Source organism: Vespula vulgaris, chromosome 17, assembly GCF_905475345.1.
Source record: "Vespula vulgaris chromosome 17, iyVesVulg1.1, whole genome shotgun sequence".
Classification (NCBI taxonomy): domain Eukaryota; kingdom Metazoa; phylum Arthropoda; class Insecta; order Hymenoptera; family Vespidae; genus Vespula; species Vespula vulgaris.
Genome location: NC_066602.1, coordinates 999 through 22556, shown reverse-complemented (window position 1 = coordinate 22556; position 21558 = coordinate 999). Strand labels below are relative to the sequence as shown.

Genomic DNA, 21558 nt, shown 5'->3' with positions numbered 1-21558 from the left:
TCACAAAAAATTTACTTCAATGTATATTTACTTTGAAGAAATTCATTTCGATGAGAAAATTAGCTACTTTCGTTTGTGTTTAAAGTTCTTTGACATATACCTACTGAGCGAAATTATAATCCAATTTAGTTTCCAAAAATGAATGTATCAATCAAATATGTAAAATTGTGAATATTGATTATCAAACTTACCTCTATGGTAAATTTATGTTGCAATACATCGATATGGAGACATTGAAGAGTACATCATTTCTCAGCAACAGGTAACGGTGCACTTTCCTTGAATAGATTTTGCGACGACTTTTCGAACCACTCCTCTGACAATCCAATGTGCTATATAATAAGAGATGAAATTCATATAGAAAATTGGGATAAAGTACATGACAAGTTACGTACATCCGATCTCCTCGTACCTTGTTTATTAAAATCCAATATTAAGATCGATGATTGTTATAATAATGGCGTACCAATAGTGTCGCGTTTTCTGCATAAAACAGGTAATTATGTATATTGCTATTTCGCCAATTTTAGAAGATTCTCTTCAACGTGGAAGATTTCAAATGAATTCAATTATCAATGTAACGACCTCGCCGACTTTATAAAATCTGTGTAAAAATCGAATAAATTATTATAAAGTATACATATGATACAGATTTTATATTACACATTACATTTTAGAATAAAAAATTTATATCTTGTCTCTAAAATATCTTCCTATTCCATAAACACAGCATTGATTGATTTACCATTAAAATTTAAGACTAAACAGGAAAACGTTTTCATATCCTAATCTGGTTGAAGGGTATTATATTATCGGGTATTTATACTAACCATGTAAGATGTATCGTCGGAAGAACAGGAGGTGCCAAAGTAAATAAAAAAGTTTCATTTCGGATGTCGGATGTTTAATCTACACGTTCAGTGTAATTGAAATGGCATATTTTCCTCGGAAATATTCATATGTCACATATCCGTCAATTCGGTTTCTTTCCAGTACTTCCGGGCTACGAGAACGGCACCCGTCTTTATTTCGTTTCGTATTCCTGTAAAACAAGTCAAAATTTGTAGATTAGTTACGACTCACGATAGATATTCAATTGTTCATGTAAATTATATAGATATCAAAGATAAATGGGGTTGCGGCCTTTTAAATAATATAAAGTACCTTTTCTGAAAAGCAACAAATAATAATGGAGGTGGTATTTAACAGGAAAATCAGTTTCGTTTCGATAGTATATAATTGAAATTTTATAATAAATTATGTACTAGTGACTACTGATAAATTTACCTCATATTGATGACATAAATAACTGACTAGTGAGAACGAAGAAATTGTTTCCACCGCTTGAACTACTTGTAAAGACACCACTTGAGATGTATGATGTCTACTGATGAGGATTATTTACCGTACGAGACTCACTCGCACATTACTGGTTCGAAAACCACCGAAGGAATGGTAGGCAGCTATGTCATCGTTCTGCGACCTGCGCTATTCATCCCCTCCACATCGTTTTGGGAGGTTAACCGAGCGACCACGAGGGCGCTCTCTGCAAAGTGTTTTCAAGCTTGATGTGGATTGATCAATTTTTCCTATTATACGGTCGAAAGATCCGAAAAGGTCATAAGCTGTGAGGAAATGAAATGCTTTATTGATCTTTATTAATTAGATGTATCATTATTCTTTTTCTCCTATGTTCCTCTTCCGTTCCTTCTTTTCCCTACCTTTCTGTCCTTTACAATTTAAAATTAGAAGTTAACTAAGGAATTTTAAAAATTGATCAGTAATTTTCTTCCCGTTCTTGTCGTTAAAAATATGTACCGATAACAATTAATTTTGAGCAAAGATCGTTGTTTGATCATTTTTTTTGTAATATTACTTCCTATTCTTTTTCTGTTACTTAAGTTAACGCTCAATTTTTTTTTACACATCTCTCTTTTTTATAACGCCGTAGTAAAGAAAATCGATTTAGTGATGAATTGTCCTATTCTTTTTTTTCCTAATATCATCTTTTTCTCTGTTATGTATTTCATTTGAACACGATTTACACAAGTCGATCAAAATTTCCTATTACGCGATCGAACCAATCGAAAAGGCTTCAATGGATATGGATTGGGGCTCGACGAACATCTTTCAATTCGACATATTATTATTGTCCCTTTCTAATCGCCATATGATATAATCCATTTCGAATAACTGCGTATTGCAAAAGCGGCTGCTGCTTCCATTTTATCGATCGCTCCTTACGAAGGATTAATATTAAATTAAAAGAAATTATTTTTGTTGTTGACACTACCTCATTATAAAAATATCTTATGAACGTTATTATACACGTTTCCGATTTCCGTCAGTCAAAGTCAGACAAACGTGTTTCCCACGCAAAAAATTCTTTTCATACTTCTTTGGTCGTATTAAAAATTATATCATGAGTGAATTCACCAGCATGAGAAGTATTTGCTTCTTCATTATCACTCCCCTGCTAACGTTATTACTTCCAGAAACCGTTTATCTCTTGATCGTCCGTGTATGTGAAATTAATTTGTACGATAAATCTCCCTCAGATTCATTTCAATTCCCCTTTGACCGGTGCCACCGTCAATTTTTTTCAGCACGATCGCATACATCCAATAGCTAAATCCGTTCACGTTTGAATCCTTTTATAAAAGTAAATTACATTTCCTCCTACCACCCTTTCAAGCTTTATAAAACAGCGTCACTCTGGTCTTTCCAAACTTCGTCGTCAAGCATAAATGTTTTACCTTCCTCTTGCTCTTCCTAGGTATTCTCAATCAAATAATGAACACAGTATGAGATCACATAAAGACGAGGACGGTGCTTGAAAAAAAATCGACAACTTATAGTACAGCGGAGAAGTACTAAAAATGATTTAAAAATCGTTGATAATCTTAGATAATACAATTCCGCCGACCGATACTATATAATTCATAGTCCGCGCATAAGATATAAGCATACGTATTTTTCTTTCTGCCCTTTTTTTATATTCGAGCTACAATTTAGAGCGTCATCACCGCCGATGGATTTCTGCAAAACCCTGAGAATGATAAAGCATAATTGGATCCTCATACCGATCAATTCGCCCATGATATAATCTACATTGTGACAAGAAGAAATCGGAAAAAAATGTAATTTTTGCACGAACAACCCTATTAGAAGCGATTCAGTAATGTGTATATTAACGCGCATGGGATACATGGATTATGAGAAATTTTCAAGAAAAAAACTAATTCCTTTTCGTTCAATATTAATATTTGGTACAGAGCAATCAGTAAATACGAGGCAGAAGCGTTTGTTGCAAGACGTAGTCACGCAATGTGGATCATTTCGTACGAGTTATTTCAAAAGGTAGTAACGAAAAAATAATAACTAATCGCATTAAAAGGGATTGATCGAGAAATCCGTTTTTCCCGAACTCATATCCTTTTCGGCCTCTTCGGATCATTCCAATAGGTAATAGGAAATGTTGACTGACCTTCGAATGAAATACGTAAAACAAAAAAATCGATAATACGAAAATAAAATGAATACGAGAAAAGATTTTCTTTGAGTTCCCACGTTTTATTATTGCGCAATAATGCAGTAATAAAAATTCAATGTTAATCGCATACTGCTCTGTATTATGATATATATATATATATATATATATATATATATATATATATATATATATATATATATATATTATGAAGATGAGCTATACATTAAGCAAACGTAGCATTTGTAGACAAATGTAGTATTACAGTTAACCGAAATGATCTTCCATATAATCCTTATTTAAGGAGTATATATTGCTATGTACTTTATTTAATAAGAAAATGTTCTTTACTACTTCGATATATTACGATGAATTCAACTTCACAAAAAATGTACTTTGAAGTACCTTTTCTTTGAAGAAATTAATTTGTAAAAAGAAATCGGCCTCTTTTGTTTCCATTTAAAGTTCTTCGACGGACATATATCTATTTAGCGAAATTATAATCTCATCTAGTTTCCAATAAATGATCAATATATCAATCAAGCATACGAAAAAGTGATTATCCATTATCTTACCAACCTTTATAGCAACATCACGTTGCAGAACATCAACATCGGAAGATTTAAGAGCATTTAATCTACGAGCAGTCGCTAACAATGCTCATTCTTTTGTTAGATTTTCCAACTGCTTCTTGAACCACTCTTCTGTTTTCACAATCCAATGTTCTATGTTATAAAAGATGAAATTCGTATGGAAGATTAAATGAGATACTTGACAAGATACTTATATCTGATCTCTTCATACTTGTACGAAGAACAGGAAGTGCCAATGTAATTATGTTTCACTTCGGATATATAATTATCATGTTAAGTGTAGTTGAAATGCGTATCCTCTTTGCAAGTGATTAGAACTCAGATATCGATTCCTAATCCCTAATTCTGCTCTTCCTGTATACTTCTAGGATATTGGAACTGCTTTCTAGTCTAATCTTTTCTATCGCTGAAATAATTGAAAATTCATAGATTAGTTAAGACTTCCGATAGACGTTCAATTGTTCCTTTAAATTCTAAAGTCAACGAATGGTTACGCCCTTCTAACCGACATAAAGTACCTTCTCCTAGAAGCAACAAAGTAATAATTAGGATGGTATCGATCATGAAAATCGGATTCATTTTCATAATAAAGAATTGAAATTTTATAATAATTTATATACTAATGACTACTGATAAATGTACCTCACGTGGATAGCATAAACAAAAGACTGGCGAGAGAAAGAGATTGTTTGTAACGTTTGTACTGCTTGGAACATTATTCAGCGCTTACTTGCGTATTACAAAAAAAAATAGTTGAAAGAGTGACTTCTACAAGCGACATTTTTCCCAAATCGTCAGGTTGGAAGAACCACCTGATTACCGGGACGAAGCTCCTTGGAAAGAGCTAAGACAATCTACACAGGTTAATCTATACCACGTATTACACAATATAAAGAGACGAAATGTCATGGGGATCGGAAGAAAATAAATTTCTCAATTTCGCGGTATTCATTGGACTAGTTTCCTCTTTTCCTTTCCTTCTTTTCTCCTCTTTTCGCACTTCTTTTCTTGACAATTTACAATTAGAAATTAACTAAAGAAATTTTGATAGTTGGACATTAATATTTTTTCTCTTTTCATCGTTAAATTATTTATCAATAAGTACTAACTTCCATCAAGAAATATTGCTTGAAAATTTGTTTCGTAATATTCCCTTCTATTCTCTTTCTATCATTTAAGTTAACGGACGTCTCTCTTTCTTTATTACGCAGTAAGAAAGAATATGGATTCAGAGAAAATCATTCGTTATGTTTATTCTCGTTTTTATCTTTTTGCCTATTTCATTTGAATTCGCTTCACGCAAGTGAATCAATACTTTCTATTCCGCGTTCGAAAGAGCCGAAAGTTCCGCGAATGGGTATAAGTGGGGGGAAAGGAATATGTTGACCAATCCCTTTGAAATCGGCGTACTATTATTTCTTCCCGACAACTACGCTATGAAATAATCCACATTGCATGACAGCATATTATAAAAACGCTTCTGCTTCGTTTTATTGATCTCTCCCTACCAAGGATTAATATTAATTGAAAAGGAATTAATTTTGTTGTTGACACTTTCTCATAATAAAAATATCTCGTGAACTTTAGTATACCCGTTTTTAATCCCATCTGCCAAACGTCGACGATTAATGTTGTTTAGGCAAACAATATTCTTTTGCGTATTTCTTCTTGCTATAACAAATATTGCATAATAAGTGATCAGCACAAGAAGTATCCCATTGTTCTTTAAAATGTCCAGTTCTTTGTTCCTGTTCATCGGCAGTGACATGATTCTTTATGTTATAGGAGGAACTTAAAAAAGGGAAAGGAAAAATATATCCATATAACTTAAGGAGTGCACACGTTGAATTATAAGTTACCTGTCGGTGATATTGTATTATCTAAGTTATCAACGTCTTTCAAACCTTTCCTGGTGCTTCTAGGGAATACATTAAAACAACGTGCTGGAATAATTACAAAGGCATTTCCTTTTAAAACATCTTCCTTATATCTAACATAAGCATAATACCTCGTTCTATGCCGCGTTCGTCGGATGATCGATATTATGCGGAAAGAGAAAAAAGAAGACAGTAGGTATAATGGCCATAACGACGGACCTCCTCGAAACCGATATAGTACTGTTTTATTCAGCCACCTCCGAATGGTGGTACGAGGCTAGGGAATATATCCCTTCAAAGGGTCCAAGCGTAAGCAGGTTCGGCAAGACTATATAATCGATTGCGTTAGGGGTGGTTGGTCAAAGGGATGTCGGACGGTGTAAGCGGATGGTGGATCAACGTTGAATTTGTGCTCTAACGAGGGAATATTCCTTCGTAGAAAAGATTTCGTCGCAGAATCTTTTTCGAGTCCATATTTTTCCCCTCCGAAGAATTAAATGCAGTCGAGAAAGAAAAATAAGGTTCAATAATTTCGTTGACCGTGTTCTTGGTTATCGAACTAATGTTAATTTTGATTGCATTTAGTATCAAAAATTATATATGTACCTTAATATGTGTCGCAATACGGTGAATGGGATTGGGAACGATAAGGAAAGGAGAGGTGTGTTAATCGATGTCGAAGAAGAAGAGGAAGGAAAAGGAGATACGGAAGATGAAGAAGTGCGAGGTAAGGCTAGTGATTATGAATCCATCATCGTTTACGATTCATTCGACGATAGATATTATCTCGACGATGATCATTCCACAAACAAATTTAATTCTAATAAAAACGATGTTGGTCTCTGGCCTATCATTGATTTTGCAAATCTTTACTTGATTTCGAAAATTTTTAACACGGTGTATCGTAAGAACGAAGTTGAATGAATCATCGAGAACTATTGGGAATAATAATAATAATATGCAAATAACAGTAATAAATATGGAGGATAGAAAGGAAGTGATAAAGGTTTAATAATGGGGCTGAAGAATGAGCTCGGAAAAAGTCGAAACGAAACTAATGTAGGTTTACCTTTCAAAATGATTAAATCTTTAAGGACGACCAAAGGATTTACCGATTTTCCATATAACAATGAATGCTTTGAAATCGCACGAGAAATGTTAATTCCACGTTTACGTCACCTTGTCATCCTGATTTCATCAAATTAAATTAAGTAATCATTCAATCAAATAAAAAATAGAAGAAATGTTGAATTCATTTGCAAAATTGTATGTCATAATATTCGCATTGTGTACCTGAAAATTATTCATAATATTTAATTTACGTTTGAAAGTAACGGAATTTCAACTAATTATTTGCTGCATAGCGCGAAATCTCTCGTTAGCACGTTCTGGTAGGCATTTAATGAAAATGGATGTGCTTATTACGAGTTTCCCTACGTATCGTCATCCATCTTCGTATTATACGATACGTTCTTATTTCCCTCCATCTGTGAGTGGTTTTGGCTTCGTGGGTCAGTTCGTGTGCACAGGAATTAGTGTGCAGTCCACTGTGGATGCGAGCGTACATCTCCTATCTGATTTTGAAAACATGAAAAGTATTTTTTCATTTGTTCTTCCCTTATCGAACCGTACGGACAATTGGATAATATGATTAGCTGTATAACTCAATTATCTCTTCAAATCCATCATTTCATTACCTTCTATCGAACTCAGTGCATTCGTCAGGGTCAGTGCTTTCTAGACACCCATAAGACATAATTATTAACAGAGTGAGATGAAACTATTTTCGCTACTCCTTCGTAAGTTTATTGCATTTTGTTTAAAACTAGATTAGCGATAAATTTATATATTTTTTCTCATATGTACTACGTGCATGGAATCTTCTTTACTCTTATAACTATACCGGTTCGGTTGCCAATACGTATCCCTCAATGAGAAATCGTTTCTCCTTTCGTCTCGTTGTACTTTCGTTCCCATTGAAGTACGTATCTCTATTCTAATCGACTAACTGATCGACAAGTAAGCACTTGTACTATTATCAGCCAAGAAAATCAACCAATTTGTCGGACTCGTCGACAGGTATTATCATAAGGTTAGCAAACACGGAATAATATCATGGAATAGCCAACAGCTGTGCAACAGGTGGCCGTATATACGATTAACTCGTATACGATTAACTCGTATAAATGTCTAAACAAAAATATCCTAATTCCGATAACTTTTGATAATTTCAAAAATTTGATAATTTTTTAAATCCTCCCATCGGATGTAAATTTGTAGGAAAATGTAAACGTTCCTACCTAAGAACTAAATCAGTGACGCGGTACACAGCTCTGTAAAAGAACTAACAGGACAATAAAGTTTTGCATCCAAGTAGATAACTAAATTATAGAGGTAATCTTGTTATCCAAATGCCTGCTTGGTTCGATAAGGGCAAAAACAAATGAAAAAGTACCTGTCCTATTTTCGAGATACGAGAGGAGTGATACGCGCACGCGCTCTTAGGATGGCACACTCATCCTCATAACTTGAATAAGCTTACGCACGCGTAAAGCTATACCAACAGATGAAGGGAAAAGGGAATAATACGTTCAATATGAAAGGTCATGGCGTTAATTACAGAGAAACGTATTACGCACCCGCAGATCATGATACCTCGGATCGATCGTTAAGAAGAGAATTCGAGCAGACCAGCAAATTAATTCGTCCAAATCTCCATATTACTCCATACATGTAGATTAAATATTATAAATATTTCTTAGGTACGTGTCGCGAATATTACGATAACCAATTTGGAACATTGAATTAAACGTTTCCTCCTTTTTTAATTATATAAAACAATTGTTTAACCTGACTATGAGAATCAGTTTAATAATTAGTTTAATGAACAGTTTAAATAATTATTTAAACTGGTATAACGATGACGTGGTGACGTAAGCGTACACTGAATATTCGGCGAATAATTTAAAAGTGTTCCCTGGCTAACACTGTCATCCCGAAGAAGGGTGAATCCTTTGATCGTACATGCAGATTTAATCATTTTCGAAGATAAACCTGTCTGAGTACCATTTCAATTTCTCTTTAATCCAGATTCCGTTTGCAACGTCGAACAGCCCTTCGATAAGTCTATCTCGACACACTCGATTTTATCCTCTAGCTAAAGCCGCTTATCTTTGGATCCTTTCAATGAGATACAGTCCATCTCCTCGTACCGCCACTCGAATGTAGTTTTGTAAAACGCAGCAATTTAAGACTCGTCAAGGCACGTCGTCACTGCCATGATAATTATCGTCTTCTTCTTCCTTTTCCCGGGTATTCTCCGTCACATAATGAACACGATATATAACATGTTATTACGGATCACTTAAAGAAAAGAAGGAGGTTTAAAAGCGAAATGCCTTGCTTTTAGATGCAGCATATTGATTTATAGACCTCCACGAAGCAATAAAAAGGTTTTGGAGGACGTTGATAATATAATGCAATCGATCGATAACATGTTACTCGATGTTTGTTCTCCACACATGAGATATATGGATGTGTATTTCCTTTTCCTTTTCTTGAATTCCTCCTGTAACATGAAGCATCATGTCACTGCCGATGAACTGTAACAAAAATTGAAACTTTTTAAGAACAATGGGATTCTTCTCATGCTGATCATCTCGTTTATTATGCAATTTTTATTATGGCATCAAGTTATAGGAAAAAAAATTTTTTCTTGCATAGACATTTTCCGCCGACGTTGGATAAATTAAAAATGTGTATAATAACGTTCACAAGATATTTTTATTACGAGAGTGTATCAAGAAATAAATTAATTTCTTTCTATTCAATATTAATCCTTGGGACGGGGCGATCAATAAACGTGAAGTAGGAGCTTAGGGTTTATTTCCATTACTAGGATTTATCTCCATATGTATTTGTGCAATATGGATTATTTCGTACGGTAGTGAAAAAGATGCTGTAGTAATATGTCAAATTAAAAGGGATTTGTCGAGAAACTCGTTTCCCCTCACTCATATCCTCTTCGGCCTTTTCGCCTCGGCCGACCGTGTAATGAAAAATTTGGATTTACCTGCATAAATCGTATTCAAATGCGTAAAACGTGAAACAGAAATGCGAGATACTTAAAGTAGCAGAAGATGATATTACGAAAGAAAACTAAATCTGAGGAATGATTTTATCTGAATCCATATCTTTGCTAATGGGTAATAAAGAAAGAGAGATGCTTGTTAACTGAAGTAACAGAAAAAGAATAGATGCTAATATTCCAAAAAAAGACGTCGAACAATATTCTTTGCTCGAAATTAATTCTTATTGATATATACATTTAACCACAAGAACGGGAAGAAAATTATTTGCCAATTTTTTAAAATCTTTAGTAGATTTCTAGTTTCAATTTGTAAACTGTAGTAGGGAAAGAGAAGAAGCGAAAGAAGTGCATTGAAAAAAAGGATGATGATACATCCGATTATTAGACATCAATAGAGATTTCTATTTCCTCGCACCTTACGAGCTTTCGGGATCTTTCGATCGTGTAATAGGAAATATTGATTATTCTACGTGGAACGTAAAACTCTTTGCAGAGAGCGCCATTTTGGACGCTTTTTAACTTCCCTAAGCGACGTGCGGCAGACGAATTCCACCTGTCAGAGAACCACGATAAAGTTGTAGGTCTATCCTTCGGTAGATGTGTGACTAGTTATACGCGAGCGGGTGTAGTGCAATGAATATTCCCTATGTGTATGCATCCTACATCTCAAACGGTAGTTTTACAAGTAGTTCAAGCGGCGGAAACAATTTCTTCATTCTCACCAGTCTTTCGTTTCTGTTATCAATATAAGGTCAATTTTCAGTAGTCATTAGTATATTATTCATTATAAAATTTCAATTATACACTATGTAATATCATCCTAATAATTATTTGTTGCTTCTCGGAGATGGTAGTTTATATCACTTAAAAGAGCGTAACCCGATTTATCCTTGATAACTACGCAATTTAGATGAACAGTTGAATGTCTCTCGTAAGTCTTAACTAATCTACGAATTTTGGCTTATTTTAGAGATATACAAAACTAATTAAAGGCGTAGGCAGTTCCAATACCCAGGAAGTATTGCAAAGGACCTGAATCGACCGATATCCGGATTGTAATTCCAAAGAAGATACGAGAATTTTAACTACGCTCAACTTGACACTTAAATATGAGACATCCAAAGAGAAACATATTTACCTGGTCTTCCTGTTCTTCTGTACATCCGATAACAAGTCCTACATGGATAATACAAACGTCAGACCATCAACCAGATCAAGGTATGAAAACATTCTCCTTTTTAGTCTTATATTTAAACGGTAAATCAATCAATGCTGTATTTATGGAATGGTAAGATATTTTGGAGACAAGGTATAAATTTTTTATTCTAATTTGTAATGTGGAGTATAAGATACATTTTTGGTGAATTTGAATTCGTCGTAATATATCGAAGTAGTAAAGAACATTTTTTTATAAATTCAAGTACATAGCAATATATACTCCTTAAATACGAATGATATGGAAGTTTATTTTGGTTAACTGTAATACTAAATTTGTGTACACTTCCTACGTTTGCTTAATGTGCAGCTCATCTTCATTATATATATCATAATACACAGCAGTATGCGATTAACATATTACACCATTATTTCGCAATGATAAGACTTGGGAATTCAGAGAAATTCTTTTCTTATATTTATTTTATTTTCGTAATAGCAATTTTTTTCTTTTACGTATTTCATTCGAAGGTAAATCAACATTTCCAATTAAACGGTCGAAAGAATCGAATAGACCGAAAAGTATATGAGTTCGAGAAAATCGAACTTCTCGATCAATCCTTTCTAATGCGACGAGTTCTTATTTTCTCGTTACTACCTTATGAAATAACCCAAATATAATGATCCACATTGCCTAACTACATATTACAATACACGTTTCTGCTTCCTATTTAATGATTGCTCTGTACCAAAGATTAACATTGAATGAAAAAGAAGTAATTTTTTTCTTGGTAATTTCTTATGATACATATATCTTATGGGCGTTAATATACACATTACTGATACGCTTCTAAGATTATATCATGGGCAAATTGATCAGTATAAGTATCTAATCGTGCTTTAACATTTTCAGGTTTTTGAAGCAACCCATCGGCGGCGAATACGCTCTAAATGGTAGCTGATAATCGTATCATCGAATTGTCTGCTTTGTTTCACTGGAGAAAAACTAACGAAAAAAGACCTTTTTCGTTTTCGAAATAAGAGAGAAGATGTACGCAACATGCATGCAATATCGAGCCCTCGATCCCGCCAACTTGAACTACCGCACATGTAGGGAGAGAGGTAATAAATAATAGATTAATATGATAAGGCTGGACGATATGTACGAGGGAATGTATTACGTCCGTGCAGATCATTAAATCCCGATCAATACCAGTTAACAAGCTAATTCGTAGACATAGGAGATCATATATTTTTGTCAAATATCAAAATGTCGTCCTTTATAATGCCTTACGATGTCTGTGATAAATGTTGAAGCTATTTTCTTCCAACACTATCATTCGTCTCATTATGTATGAGATCTCTTCGTTTTCTCGTTGGATGACATCACTATCACTGCTATCTCTCCCGATTAATATTTAGTTTTTCTAACGTATCCGTATAAATGTGTATACCTGTAATTCCCCTTCGGCATTACATATGACTCGAAACTCTTGTTTGTAAATTTTGCCATGCTCAACGAAAAAGAAATAAGTAAGTAAACGGTATGGTAGTCTCAAATTGTAGATTAGGAAATAACGAAGCGATATATACAAAATGAATATTACTATTCTGATTTCCTGAATTATTAGTCGAGGGATCTATCTGTACTACTCGATGTTTCAATACCAAGTGAGTTCAGCTTTGAAAATCTCTTAATCCCAGTTTTATCAATACTTGTTTACTTCACCAAATGTCAGCATGTTAAACGAGGTCTACTCGCATACCATTGCAAACAAGTCCATCTTATCTCAGAATGTAAAACTGTCAAACGTATCTGGTAAAACTGACTGATATTCATTTCATGTATCTAGGAATTAGATTTCTTTTGCTACTTCAATAGAAAAATCCAGAGAGACGTGCATGTCTTGCAAAAAAATATGGCGATGCAATCACTCGATCTTCTCAAATAACTCACAAACTCTGTAGTTCTTTCGGAGGGGAAATACGTGAAAGAGAAGAAGGTAATATTGACAAACGAAAAAATATGACGAAAGATTTTCTTTGAGTACATGTTTTTTATTATTTCTTTGAATACATATTTTTATCATATAATATTATTGTAAAATAACGGAAATGAATTCTTCGATAACTTAAGATATATATTTTTTTACAAAAGAGAGGGTAATATTTGGAGAAAATGTTTCCAAGGAATCTGAAAGTAGATACAACTTCCGACGAAAAAATTTTTTTTCATCGGAAGATTTTACAAAAAGAATTACATAGTACGGAAATTGTAATATCATTAATATTTGGTAACATTAGAAAACTGTTTTTAAGTATGACTAGGGATAAGAAAGAAAGAAACATTACGAATTTATAGTAGTATAGGAATTAAGGAATCATTTTATAGCAATCAATGCAATATAATGTTATTAATTACAATAATTGGAATTAATAGAAGAAATTATTTACCGTTCTAGCTAGAGATATAAAATTTAGGAAGTTTGGTCCTCTAATGGGAGGACTCGTTTAATTTAGGGAGTTAGCATTCCTTTGGTGGTTATCGAACCAGTAACGTGTAAGTGGGTATCGTACGGAAAATAATCCTCACCCGTAGACATCACACATCCCAAATGATACCTTTACAAATAATTCAAACGATGGAAACAATTTCATCGTTCCCACTAGTCATTCGTTTACTCCATCAATATTTTTAAAATTTAGCCGTACTGATTAGTATAAGATTTCTTGTAAAATTTCATTTCTATAGTTTGGAATTGAAAATGATTTTCTTGATTTACATCATTTTAATTGTTACTTTGTTGCGTATTGGAAAAGTTGCTTTTAAATGGCATTGCCTGATTTATTTTCGGTAATTCTACAATTGAAATGAACGAATGACTCAGTTAAGTCTTCACCAGTCTACGAATATTGAGTGATACACGAATTTTAGATACATTATTTTAGAGATATACGACACGAATTAAAGGCGGAAGCAATTCCAACCCCTGAAAATGACAGCAAAGAAGCTGAATTAACCGATATGTGAAATATAATACGTCCTGGGAAAATACGGTTTTTCGCGTACGCTTCGCGTGATAATTAAATATTCGACGATCCAAGTGCAACATATTTAAATTTGTTCTTTCGTTGATCCTCATCCGGTAATGCGTCCTACAAAGAGAGTATAAATGTACGACTATCAAACAAATATAATCCGGAGAACGTGTTTCTTTTTAGTCTTACATTTAATGCTAAGCTGATATTGCTGTGTATTATGATATGTATTATGGATTTGAGGTACATATTAAGCGTCGTAGTATGTGCATACAAATGTAATATTGTAGTTAACCGAAGTAAACTTCCATATAATCCGTATTTAAGGAGTAGATACCAGTACGTATTTGAATTTATAAAGAATGTTCGTTCTTTACTAATTTCATATATCACGATGAATTTAAATTCACAAAAAATTTACTTCAATGTATATTTACTTTGAAGAAATTCATTTCGATGAGAAAATTAGCTACTTTCGTTTGTGTTTAAAGTTCTTTGACATATACCTACTGAGCGAAATTATAATCCAATTTAGTTTCCAAAAATGAATGTATCAATCAAATATGTAAAATTGTGAATATTGATTATCAAACTTACCTCTATGGTAAATTTATGTTGCAATACATCGATATGGAGACATTGAAGAGTACATCATTTCTCAGCAACAGGTAACGGTGCACTTTCCTTGAATAGATTTTGCGACGACTTTTCGAACCACTCCTCTGACAATCCAATGTGCTATATAATAAGAGATGAAATTCATATAGAAAATTGGGATAAAGTACATGACAAGTTACGTACATCCGATCTCCTCGTACCTTGTTTATTAAAATCCAATATTAAGATCGATGATTGTTATAATAATGGCGTACCAATAGTGTCGCGTTTTCTGCATAAAACAGGTAATTATGTATATTGCTATTTCGCCAATTTTAGAAGATTCTCTTCAACGTGGAAGATTTCAAATGAATTCAATTATCAATGTAACGACCTCGCCGACTTTATAAAATCTGTGTAAAAATCGAATAAATTATTATAAAGTATACATATGATACAGATTTTATATTACACATTACATTTTAGAATAAAAAATTTATATCTTGTCTCTAAAATATCTTCCTATTCCATAAACACAGCATTGATTGATTTACCATTAAAATTTAAGACTAAACAGGAAAACGTTTTCATATCCTAATCTGGTTGAAGGGTATTATATTATCGGGTATTTATACTAACCATGTAAGATGTATCGTCGGAAGAACAGGAGGTGCCAAAGTAAATAAAAAAGTTTCATTTCGGATGTCGGATGTTTAATCTACACGTTCAGTGTAATTGAAATGGCATATTTTCCTCGGAAATATTCATATGTCACATATCCGTCAATTCGGTTTCTTTCCAGTACTTCCGGGCTACGAGAACGGCACCCGTCTTTATTTCGTTTCGTATTCCTGTAAAACAAGTCAAAATTTGTAGATTAGTTACGACTCACGATAGATATTCAATTGTTCATGTAAATTATATAGATATCAAAGATAAATGGGGTTGCGGCCTTTTAAATAATATAAAGTACCTTTTCTGAAAAGCAACAAATAATAATGGAGGTGGTATTTAACAGGAAAATCAGTTTCGTTTCGATAGTATATAATTGAAATTTTATAATAAATTATGTACTAGTGACTACTGATAAATTTACCTCATATTGATGACATAAATAACTGACTAGTGAGAACGAAGAAATTGTTTCCACCGCTTGAACTACTTGTAAAGACACCACTTGAGATGTATGATGTCTACTGATGAGGATTATTTACCGTACGAGACTCACTCGCACATTACTGGTTCGAAAACCACCGAAGGAATGGTAGGCAGCTATGTCATCGTTCTGCGACCTGCGCTATTCATCCCCTCCACATCGTTTTGGGAGGTTAACCGAGCGACCACGAGGGCGCTCTCTGCAAAGTGTTTTCAAGCTTGATGTGGATTGATCAATTTTTCCTATTATACGGTCGAAAGATCCGAAAAGGTCATAAGCTGTGAGGAAATGAAATGCTTTATTGATCTTTATTAATTAGATGTATCATTATTCTTTTTCTCCTATGTTCCTCTTCCGTTCCTTCTTTTCCCTACCTTTCTGTCCTTTACAATTTAAAATTAGAAGTTAACTAAGGAATTTTAAAAATTGATCAGTAATTTTCTTCCCGTTCTTGTCGTTAAAAATATGTACCGATAACAATTAATTTTGAGCAAAGATCGTTGTTTGATCATTTTTTTTGTAATATTACTTCCTATTCTTTTTCTGTTACTTAAGTTAACGCTCAATTTTTTTTTACACATCTCTCTTTTTTATAACGCCGTAGTAAAGAAAATCGATTTAGTGATGAATTGTCCTATTCTTTTTTTTCCTAATATCATCTTTTTCTCTGTTATGTATTTCATTTGAACACGATTTACACAAGTCGATCAAAATTTCCTATTACGCGATCGAACCAATCGAAAAGGCTTCAATGGATATGGATTGGGGCTCGACGAACATCTTTCAATTCGACATATTATTATTGTCCCTTTCTAATCGCCATATGATATAATCCATTTCGAATAACTGCGTATTGCAAAAGCGGCTGCTGCTTCCATTTTATCGATCGCTCCTTACGAAGGATTAATATTAAATTAAAAGAAATTATTTTTGTTGTTGACACTACCTCATTATAAAAATATCTTATGAACGTTATTATACACGTTTCCGATTTCCGTCAGTCAAAGTCAGACAAACGTGTTTCCCACGCAAAAAATTCTTTTCATACTTCTTTGGTCGTATTAAAAATTATATCATGAGTGAATTCACCAGCATGAGAAGTATTTGCTTCTTCATTATCACTCCCCTGCTAACGTTATTACTTCCAGAAACCGTTTATCTCTTGATCGTCCGTGTATGTGAAATTAATTTGTACGATAAATCTCCCTCAGATTCATTTCAATTCCCCTTTGACCGGTGCCACCGTCAATTTTTTTCAGCACGATCGCATACATCCAATAGCTAAATCCGTTCACGTTTGAATCCTTTTATAAAAGTAAATTACATTTCCTCCTACCACCCTTTCAAGCTTTATAAAACAGCGTCACTCTGGTCTTTCCAAACTTCGTCGTCAAGCATAAATGTTTTACCTTCCTCTTGCTCTTCCTAGGTATTCTCAATCAAATAATGAACACAGTATGAGATCACATAAAGACGAGGACGGTGCTTGAAAAAAAATCGACAACTTATAGTACAGCGGAGAAGTACTAAAAATGATTTAAAAATCGTTGATAATCTTAGATAATACAATTCCGCCGACCGATACTATATAATTCATAGTCCGCGCATAAGATATAAGCATACGTATTTTTCTTTCTGCCCTTTTTTTATATTCGAGCTACAATTTAGAGCGTCATCACCGCCGATGGATTTCTGCAAAACCCTGAGAATGATAAAGCATAATTGGATCCTCATACCGATCAATTCGCCCATGATATAATCTACATTGTGACAAGAAGAAATCGGAAAAAAATGTAATTTTTGCACGAACAACCCTATTAGAAGCGATTCAGTAATGTGTATATTAACGCGCATGGGATACATGGATTATGAGAAATTTTCAAGAAAAAAACTAATTCCTTTTCGTTCAATATTAATATTTGGTACAGAGCAATCAGTAAATACGAGGCAGAAGCGTTTGTTGCAAGACGTAGTCACGCAATGTGGATCATTTCGTACGAGTTATTTCAAAAGGTAGTAACGAAAAAATAATAACTAATCGCATTAAAAGGGATTGATCGAGAAATCCGTTTTTCCCGAACTCATATCCTTTTCGGCCTCTTCGGATCATTCCAATAGGTAATAGGAAATGTTGACTGACCTTCGAATGAAATACGTAAAACAAAAAAATCGATAATACGAAAATAAAATGAATACGAGAAAAGATTTTCTTTGAGTTCCCACGTTTTATTATTGCGCAATAATGCAGTAATAAAAATTCAATGTTAATCGCATACTGCTCTGTATTATGATATATATATATATATATATATATATATATATATATATATATTATGAAGATGAGCTATACATTAAGCAAACGTAGCATTTGTAGACAAATGTAGTATTACAGTTAACCGAAATGATCTTCCATATAATCCTTATTTAAGGAGTATATATTGCTATGTACTTTATTTAATAAGAAAATGTTCTTTACTACTTCGATATATTACGATGAATTCAACTTCACAAAAAATGTACTTTGAAGTACCTTTTCTTTGAAGAAATTAATTTGTAAAAAGAAATCGGCCTCTTTTGTTTCCATTTAAAGTTCTTCGACGGACATATATCTATTTAGCGAAATTATAATCTCATCTAGTTTCCAATAAATGATCAATATATCAATCAAGCATACGAAAAAGTGATTATCCATTATCTTACCAACCTTTATAGCAACATCACGTTGCAGAACATCAACATCGGAAGATTTAAGAGCATTTAATCTACGAGCAGTCGCTAACAATGCTCATTCTTTTGTTAGATTTTCCAACTGCTTCTTGAACCACTCTTCTGTTTTCACAATCCAATGTTCTATGTTATAAAAGATGAAATTCGTATGGAAGATTAAATGAGATACTTGACAAGATACTTATATCTGATCTCTTCATACTTGTACGAAGAACAGGAAGTGCCAATGTAATTATGTTTCACTTCGGATATATAATTATCATGTTAAGTGTAGTTGAAATGCGTATCCTCTTTGCAAGTGATTAGAACTCAGATATCGATTCCTAATCCCTAATTCTGCTCTTCCTGTATACTTCTAGGATATTGGAACTGCTTTCTAGTCTAATCTTTTCTATCGCTGAAATAATTGAAAATTCATAGATTAGTTAAGACTTCCGATAGACGTTCAATTGTTCCTTTAAATTCTAAAGTCAACGAATGGTTACGCCCTTCTAACCGACATAAAGTACCTTCTCCTAGAAGCAACAAAGTAATAATTAGGATGGTATCGATCATGAAAATCGGATTCATTTTCATAATAAAGAATTGAAATTTTATAATAATTTATATACTAATGACTACTGATAAATGTACCTCACGTGGATAGCATAAACAAAAGACTGGCGAGAGAAAGAGATTGTTTGTAACGTTTGTACTGCTTGGAACATTATTCAGCGCTTACTTGCGTATTACAAAAAAAAATAGTTGAAAGAGTGACTTCTACAAGCGACATTTTTCCCCAAATCGTCAGGTTGGAAGAACCACCTGATTACCGGGACGAAGCTCCTTGGAAAGAGCTAAGACAATCTACACAGGTTAATCTATACCACGTATTACACAATATAAAGAGACGAAATGTCATGGGGATCGGAAGAAAATAAATTTCTCAATTTCGCGGTATTCATTGGACTAGTTTCCTCTTTTCCTTTCCTTCTTTTCTCCTCTTTTCGCACTTCTTTTCTTGACAATTTACAATTAGAAATTAACTAAAGAAATTTTGATAGTTGGACATTAATATTTTTTCTCTTTTCATCGTTAAATTATTTATCAATAAGTACTAACTTCCATCAAGAAATATTGCTTGAAAATTTGTTTCGTAATATTCCCTTCTATTCTCTTTCTATCATTTAAGTTAACGGACGTCTCTCTTTCTTTATTACGCAGTAAGAAAGAATATGGATTCAGAGAAAATCATTCGTTATGTTTATTCTCGTTTTTATCTTTTTGCCTATTTCATTTGAATTCGCTTCACGCAAGTGAATCAATACTTTCTATTCCGCGTTCGAAAGAGCCGAAAGTTCCGCGAATGGGTATAAGTGGGGGGAAAGGAATATGTTGACCAATCCCTTTGAAATCGGCGTACTATTATTTCTTCCCGACAACTACGCTATGAAATAATCCACATTGCATGACAGCATATTATAAAAACGCTTCTGCTTCGTTTTATTGATCTCTCCCTACCAAGGATTAATATTAATTGAAAAGGAATTAATTTTGTTGTTGACACTTTCTCATAATAAAAATATCTCGTGAACTTTAGTATACCCGTTTTTAATCCCATCTGCCAAACGTCGACGATTAATGTTGTTTAGGCAAACAATATTCTTTTGCGTATTTCTTCTTGCTATAACAAATATTGCATAATAAGTGATCAGCACAAGAAGTATCCCATTGTTCTTTAAAATGTCCAGTTCTTTGTTCCTGTTCATCGGCAGTGACATGATTCTTTATGTTATAGGAGGAACTTAAAAAAGGGAAAGGAAAAATATATCCATATAACTTAAGGAGTGCACACGTTGAATTATAAGTTACCTGTCGGTGATATTGTATTATCTAAGTTATCAACGTCTTTCAAACCTTTCCTGGTGCTTCTAGGGAATACATTAAAACAACGTGCTGGAATAATTACAAAGGCATTTCCTTTTAAAACATCTTCCTTATATCTAACATAAGCATAATACCTCGTTCTATGCCGCGTTCGTCGGATGATCGATATTATGCGGAAAGAGAAAAAAGAAGACAGTAGGTATAATGGCCATAACGACGGACCTCCTCGAAACCGATATAGTACTGTTTTATTCAGCCACCTCCGAATGGTGGTACGAGGCTAGGGAATATATCCCTTCAAAGGGTCCAAGCGTAAGCAGGTTCGGCAAGACTATATAATCGATTGCGTTAGGGGTGGTTGGTCAAAGGGATGTCGGACGGTGTAAGCGGATGGTGGATCAACGTTGAATTTGTGCTCTAACGAGGGAATATTCCTTCGTAGAAAAGATTTCGTCGCAGAATCTTTTTCGAGTCCATATTTTTCCCCTCCGAAGAATTAAATGCAGTCGAGAAAGAAAAATAAGGTTCAATAATTTCGTTGACCGTGTTCTTGGTTATCGAACTAATGTTAATTTTGATTGCATTTAGTATCAAAAATTATATATGTACCTTAATATGTGTCGCAATACGGTGAATGGGATTGGGAACGATAAGGAAAGGAGAGGTGTGTTAATCGATGTCGAAGAAGAAGAGGAAGGAAAAGGAGATACGGAAGATGAAGAAGTGCGAGGTAAGGCTAGTGATTATGAATCCATCATCGTTTACGATTCATTCGACGATAGATATTATCTCGACGATGATCATTCCACAAACAAATTTAATTCTAATAAAAACGATGTTGGTCTCTGGCCTATCATTGATTTTGCAAATCTTTACTTGATTTCGAAAATTTTTAACACGGTGTATCGTAAGAACGAAGTTGAATGAATCATCGAGAACTATTGGGAATAATAATAATAATATGCAAA

The 21558-nt window shown here is 33.6% G+C and overlaps 2 long non-coding RNA genes across 13 annotated transcripts in view; one reads left to right on the top strand and one right to left on the bottom strand.

The window, feature by feature from the left end:
• LOC127070226 (uncharacterized) overlaps positions 1-20739 on the bottom strand; it is a 36803-nt gene extending 16064 nt beyond the window's left edge. For 2 of the 12 annotated variants that reach the window (XR_007784388.1, XR_007784389.1), the window contains exons 1-9: positions 18927-19356; positions 18702-18847; positions 15938-16275; positions 15481-15692; positions 15063-15254; positions 14842-14982; positions 831-1042; positions 413-604; positions 192-332 (exon numbers count right to left, since the gene is read on the bottom strand). This is a non-coding gene — a long non-coding RNA (uncharacterized LOC127070226). The other 10 variants (XR_007784384.1, XR_007784378.1, XR_007784383.1 and 7 more) reach the window with 10 other exon arrangements.
• On the top strand, positions 6303-13551 carry LOC127070228 (uncharacterized). Its single transcript, XR_007784390.1, has 3 exons — positions 6303-6687; positions 11021-11268; positions 12119-13551. It is a non-coding gene; the product is annotated as an uncharacterized LOC127070228 (long non-coding RNA).
• Positions 20740-21558: the final 819 nt, after the last annotated feature.